General features: G+C 39.5%; 2 pseudogenes; one reads left to right on the top strand and one right to left on the bottom strand.

Annotated features, from left to right (window-relative positions):
• Positions 1–224: 224 nt before the first annotated feature.
• On the bottom strand, positions 225–342 carry LOC148515548 (5S ribosomal RNA; annotated as a pseudogene).
• Positions 343–2,731: 2,389 nt separating this feature from the next.
• LOC148515549 (5S ribosomal RNA) lies at positions 2,732–2,849 on the top strand (annotated as a pseudogene).
• The last annotated feature ends 4,704 nt before the right edge of the window (positions 2,850–7,553 follow it).

Raw genomic sequence — 7,553 nt, forward strand, 5'->3', positions numbered from 1 at the left:
ATAGGGTGATAATTGTCCAAAATCCAGGGTAAATGTGAAGAATATGAAAAAATGTGAAAAAATAGGTGGAATAAATTATATAAAAATAAAGTCAGTGTATCATATTGCAGGCCAGTCAGCAAAGGTATCTTCATTTTCATATATTCCATAAAGCTTCGACTCGTATGTGACCCAGAATCCTTAAGGTGGACTGAGTGGCTAATATACGCCCTACTGTGGATATTATCCTACAACACTGGGTATTTCCAGGTGGTCTCCCATCCAAGTACTGACCCAGCCCAATTGTGCTTAGCTTCCAAGATCGACGAGATTGGGCGTCAGTACAATGGTAAGGTTGTAGATAATGTAAAGAATATCGACAGCTACCAACTCATCCATCATAGGAAGTGGGCAATTTCATAACTTTCGTTAAACCCATTTGGAGCCATTGTATTACGTTGGAAAATCCAAAACATTTCCCTCTGCGAAAGTTTGTTGCTTAAATCTCCTCCTCGTTCTCCCAAAGTCACATGTTCAATTGCTTTAAAAGTGCATTCTTCAGGGTTAGACGCATGATGAGCAATAAAATGTCTGGAAACCGCATGTCCTCTACTTTGTTCTTTATGTTACGGATGTATTCTTGAATCCTTAATTTGAGGGGTCTTTTGGTTTTCCCTACATACTTCAAACCACATTGACATTCTAATAGATAGATGATTGATGTAGAATTGCAGTTCATGAAGTTCTTGATCTTACATTCTTTTGAATCATTATAGTTATAAAAAACTTTTCTACGTGGGTGGAGATATTTACATATGTTACAATGGCCACATTTATAGCATCCTAGGCAAGCAGGGAGAGTATCATTTCTTGTCTGATTACCATCTCTGATCATACTTGGTGCCAAAGTGTCTTTGAGGCTTTTACCCTTTTTAAAGAGAACAGTAGGTTTTGGAGGAAGGATGTCCTTAAGTACTGGATCCATAAGCAAGATGTTCCAGTGTTTTTGTAAACATCTCTTGATCTTATTCTCATGTGCATTATATGTAGTTACAAAAGGTAGAAAATTCTCTTTAGTAGTAGTCTTCTTGTAATTCAGTAAATCCTCTCTCTTCAACCCCGTTTTTTTAGCTGCCTTAGTCAGAAGTTCCACTGGATATTCTTTCTTTGTGAACCTTTCAGTGTAGAGATTAATCTGCTCTTTGCAGTCACTTTCTCTAGTACAATTCCACTTTATTCTGTGAAATTGGGAATATGGAATGTTATTCTTCCATTTCTTTAGGTGTCCACTTTTATAGTGTAGATAGCTGTTGGTGTCTACCTCCTTGATGTAAGTTTTAGTAATAACTCTCCCTTCCTCTTGATTTAAAACTAAGTCCAGAAATTCAATTGAGGTGTCACTGAAGTGGGATGTAAATTTCAAATTCATGTCATTCATCTCAATATGTATTAAAAACTGTTTAAAATCCTCTTCCGAACCATTCCAGATTATGAGAATATCATCAATGTGTCTCTTATACATGATTATTCTATTTTTGTAAGGATTATTGGTATAGATGTATTCCTTTTCCCACTGCCCCATAAAAATATTAGCAAAGCTTGGTGCAAAAACAGTACCCATTGCAGTACCACAAATTTGATGGTAAAACACATCTAAAAATGTAAAATAATTATGGTTGAGTATAAAAGTCATAAGATCACATAAAAACTCACGATGTGTAGCATCCATAGAGTCGTCTTCCTCCATGGCTAATCTGCATGCATTGACACCTTTAGTGTGTTCATGCAGGTATATAAGGCTTGTACATCAATAGTGATCCATTTATATGTGTCTTTCCATTCAATTTGTTCCAGATGTTGTAAAAGATTTGTGGTATCCTTCAGGTAAGATTCTAATTTAACCACATGTTTCTGCAGGAATACATCCACGTACTCTGAAAGATGGGAAGTTAATGAATCTATGCCTGTTACGATAGGTCTTCCTGGTGGATCTATCAGGGACTTATGGATTTTGGGTAGAAAACAAAATATGGGGGTGGTGGGATTAGTTGTCGTCAAGTACTGATATTCCTCTTTGCATATGGTTCCATTACGGAGACCCCGCAAAAGGAGTACTCTAAGTTCCTCTGTGTATTGATCCGAAGGATCCTGTTGCAATGTGGCATATGAAATCTTGTCCCCCAGCAGTCTGTTGACTTCTTTTAGATAGGCTTGTCTTTCCATGATAACTAATCCCCCCCACTTTGTCAGATTGTTTGATGATTATCCCCTTATTTTTCTATAATTCTTTAAGCGCATGTTTTTCTTCATTTCTAAGGTTCTGTTTAGGTACTTTCTTAATATCTGAATCACATAGGTCCCTTTTGACCTTTTCATAGAAAATCTCTATGTGGCTACTCTTAGATTCCAAAGGGTAGTAGGTTGACCTGCCTTTTAGTCCAGATTTTGACATAGATTCAAAGTTCTTTATGGGTGCCGTCTCTTTCCTAATGAAGTGTCTTTTCAAGGTGAGATTTCTCATGTATTTATTCAAATCTATGAATACTTCAAATTTGTTCATGTTTGAGGTAGGTGCATAATTAAGTCCTTTGCTAAGTAGTTGAATTTCTGGCTTAGTTAATATATGTGTGGAAAGGTTAAAGATGCTGATGCTTTTGAGATCTAGTGGAGGGTTCTCCTTTTGAATATTCTTCCTCCCATTGCCCCGTTTTCCTCTCCGTCTCAGTTGGTAGCTGTGGATATTCTTTACATTATCTACAACCTTACCATTGTACTGACGCCCAATCTCATCTGTCTTGGAAGCTAAGCACAATTGGGCTGGGTCAGTACTTGGATGGGAGACCACCTGGGAATACCCAGTGTTGTAGTATAATATCCACAGTAGGGCGTATATTAGCCACTCAATCCACCTTAAGGATTATGGGTCACATACGAGTCGAAGCTTTATGGAATATAAGAAAATTAAAATAAAGATACCTTTGCTGACTGGCCTGCAATATGATACATTGACTTTATTTTATCTAATTTATTCCACCTATTTTTTCACATTTTTTCATATTCTTCACATTTACCCTGGATTTTGGACAATTATCACCCTATATAAATGGAACTATACAAATATCTATATTTTTTAGTAACATTATGTCGCTTATTTTTATATACTGCATTCATATGACGTGATTTACGTTATCAACTAGATTTCAAATACACTATAATGTGGGATGCGATTTATGTTACTAGTTAGGCTCCGTATCTTATTTATGTGTAAATACATTCACTAATTTGTCCTCCTTTTGAATTATCAGCTACATATGGGAAGATGGCGTTCTGGTTACTATGGCAACAGCAATATTGACGACAGAAATGAGACACGCAAGCGCCAATCACAGTGCCCAGCAGGAATTAGACTTGATGGCATCTACTAACGAAGATAGCTGGAGAAAGCCTGAGTCAAACCGGACCACTAATACAGCCGCACATAAGACTCCAACAAAATGGCAGATGCAACATCATTAATGCAGACACGCATGGTAAAAGCAAGAACGGATGCGACGCTATGATTGGGCGGAAGCGGAGCGGATGAGGGCGGAAGTCCTTGCACGATCGGGGGCCCTGTGTCACTCAATAACAAATAGGAACTGTTTTAGGACTTATGGACAGTCCACCAAGGATGATATGTACCACATCTATATGTCTCCAACATGTTTCAAATGTTTTATGAAAAGAGCGCATTTCCGGATGTGAATGACCGGAATTGATGTCAAAGCTGGCCCTAATGAGACAATTGGAGTTCTGTCTCACAAAGGGTATAAAAAGTGGCAAACCCTGTTCACTAGCACCCCTTGATGAAGTCCCCAAGTGGATGAAACGCGTTGGGATAGCTGCCATTGCCTGAAATTAACTATTACAGATAAGCTTTGCATTTTCACTCAAACATCTTATTTTTTAAAGAACAAGTTTGGAACTTTTTTAACTTTCTTAATGAGTTTTATATACTTGTTTTATTTATTCCTCTGTGATACTGTTTTTTTAAATATATAAATATATGAATTCTACTCACTTTTTTAATCGCTTTTAAACGGTTAAATTGTGTTTAGTATTTTTTAGATTATTTATAAGCACCTTTTGCACATTGTGGATGATTAATTTATCAGAACGCTTTGTGCTTATTTAAGCAGTATCTATTTTCATGTATGCTTTGTGTATTTATTTTATTATTAAATTGTGATTATATATTTTTTCATCTATATACATGTGTGTATTATATTTTGTTAGTTGAATTGCACATTTTATTTAAGTATTGCACTAATATACGTCAGTCGCTCATCACCTAATACACTTGCAACATTTTACTATTAGGGGCTACTCCATAAGTCCTTTCAAATTGGGCTTAGCTGACACCCTATTATACTAAGGGAGTACGTATATTTCTATATATCCTGAGTAATCCTCTGAACTAACTCCAAGTTGGTGCCGACACTTCTTTGTGTACTAATATATATATATATATATATATATATATATATATTAGGTAGAGCTAAAAGGAACATTATTTGCATTAGTTGAAAAAGTTTTAGGGATAGGTTATGTGGAGTTATTAGAGTAATTATAGAGAGAGGTTATGAGTTAAAGCATGAGTTATAGAAGGAGATTATATGGAGCATTAGCAGGAGTAATATGTTTAGATTTGTATAAGGGGCACTGAATACATAAATACTTATATTTTTTACATATCCTCATTTACTCTGCTAAATGGGGGGGTCATCATATCAATGGTTTTCCAATGTGGAGCAATATGAGCAGTCTCTTGATGGAGGCTTAACTGTAGCCACCCCAGAGTGATCCTGGCCTGTAGCTCCAGAGCATTGTGTCCAGGGAGTCTTGTAATAACTGAGGAGATGCAATGACTCATTGGGGTCCCAGAAAGAAAAGTGCTATATTGGATTTAGGAGATAATGGTAGCAGGGAGAGCACTGTTTAGCTGTCAACCTTCTTGAGCTGATTTTCATCCACAGTTGATCTCCTGGAGGTATCTTTAGGTGAGAGTTGGTACACACCCTCCTGCCTCTGGATACAATGAATCAAGGTATGCTTTTCAGGTTGATGTACTTCATGCATGGATTGGTTTAAAGAGCCACTGCTGCATTGTGTTCATTGTGTCCTGTGACCACCAGAGAAGCAGAAAGTATGATCCTTTCTATAGGTGTCCTGAGTTTGAGCCCAGTGTCTCTAAAGCAGAACTGATCCATAGTAAGCAGTCAGTGGGAATTAGCTGTCACTATCCAGGAGATGCTACAGCAGGGTCAACCTACACATACTCAGCAGTAAGTGGTTCCAGTTCCCAGTGGTGGTGGCTGTGAATTAGGGGGATACAAAATAAAACCTTCTAAAGAGTGGAAAAGTGAACTAGTTTAGAAGGTTTGATATATTTCCCTCATAGCCTTTTAAGGGTATACGTTTATGAAGGCGGCAGTCACAATGCCGACCACCGGCATCTAGACTACAGAATCCCGGTGAGGGTTAACTAACCTACACCAGGAGACTGGCGCCTGGCATCCCGATTGAAGGGATGCCGGGAGTCGAGCACGAACAACCGCGGGGGGGAGGGTTAGGTTTATGGTTCCATTGGGGGACTTGGGGCTAGGCACCCTGCTGGAAAGTTAGGTTTAGGCTAGGGGGAGGGAGGGTTAGGGTTAGGCACCCCGGGGGAAGGTTAGGCACCCCCCGGGGCACTTAGATTTAGGTGGTGGGGAAAGAGGGGTTAGTTTTAGGCACTTAGAGGGGGGATTAGGGTTAGGCACAGGGGGGGAGGTTAGGGTTAGGCACCCTAAAGGAGGGTTAGGGTTAGGGGGTAGAGTTAGGTTAGTAAGTACTTACCTTCCGACGATCGGGATTTCCTTCCATGTCGGGCTGGTGCTGACGGGATTTGAACCGCTGGCCTGTATCATACCGAATCCCCTTTTAAGGTGCATTAGGAGAAGTGTGTAACAGGTGTTTATTGACAGTGAAAAGTAATCCTTATACCCCATGGGTGGCATAGTAAGCCCATCCATAATAATAATTATACATTATGAATTGCAGTGATGTATTTTGATGTGGGGTATTTTATATGTTTGTTTTCCAAGTTATTTTTATTAAAACACAACATAACAAATAATAAAAAAGATGTACAGTGAGTTTTCAATATTAATTGTAGAAGTCGATTGTAGATCGTCCAGTGAAGTAATATAACATAAAAAGAAACTGTAAACTGTTACATTGTGACTTATAATATATAAGAGGCATATACAACACCAATCAAACAATAATGGAATCGGCAAATTAGATATGTGACACATATTTCCTGTTCTGAGTATAATGTATAGTACTAATTAGTCTATAAGACAATCGGGGGGTCGCCATCAACTATTCTGAACTCTATTCTTCCTCTGCACAGAGAGAGCCAAGTGTCAGATATTGGGGGATTTTTTGTCACCGACGAGGTGAGGATAGTAGTGAGAGAGTCTCTAGCAGATGAACGTAAATGAGGAGACAGTGTATAATTTCTCCTCAAGTATCAACTGGGATCGGTATGAAACACCACCGGACGCATTGTGAATGTTGTGCTAGAGATGATGCTGGAATGTGGAACCGTAGCAGCTATACAGAGTATGCAGGGATGCAGAACAGAACCAGCTAAACAAGATATGCTGGGATGTGGAGTACAAACCGCTTAACAGGATGTGCTGGTATGCAGAGCAGAACCAGTTATATAGGTTATGCTGGAATATCGGCGCAAAATCAGCTATTCGGGATGTGCTAGGATGCAGAGCAGAACCAGCTATATAGGATGTGTTGGGATGCAGAGCAGAACCAGCTCTACTGGTTTCACCAGACAGAACATGCTCAGCAGGGTAAACAATAGGATCAACAGTATAGGCACATGAGAACAGAGACTCAACCATGCACTAGAAGAGCACACCGCCAATAATGGTTGAACCAAATTCTGTAGCAGGGAGCACAGTAACAAGCTGCTTACAGGAGTAGTGACTTGTTGCACTGGCAATTACCCTCTGGGCCAGACATAGCAGTGCACTGATTGGCCCAGAATCTCCCTCTCGCTGACCATTGGATTACTGGTAGTCAGTTGATGGTCTCCAAAATGGTGGTGCTCTCCATGCAGACACACAAGAACACCAGCCACATGTAACACACACCAAACTATCCCAGATCCCCACCCACCATTACACCAGCCGGTGCTGCCAGCTGTCATGGCCGAGATCTCTGCCATCTCACCCACCTTCCCCGCATGCCACGCCACCACACCATCAATGCCCGGATAGGTAACCCCTACAAACCAGCACTAAAACCCTGCAAAGTTCTAACAACAAGATTCCAATATAACTTGCCCACATTTAGAAAAATGAGCCTACTCACTTTTACTCTTTATATAGGGAAAACACAGGAGGACTAGTTTTGAAGAATGTATTTTTGGCTGCAAAACTCAGGGCTAATAAAAGTTACCTACCACCTTTGGTGACACGTCAGCATTTAGACGGGAACCAAAATATAGCCCATGCTGGTGTAAAGGGAAC

This window comes from Taudactylus pleione, unplaced genomic scaffold (assembly GCF_031769625.1).
Source record: "Taudactylus pleione unplaced genomic scaffold, aTauple2 ptg000248l, whole genome shotgun sequence".
NCBI lineage: Eukaryota > Metazoa > Chordata > Amphibia > Anura > Myobatrachidae > Taudactylus > Taudactylus pleione.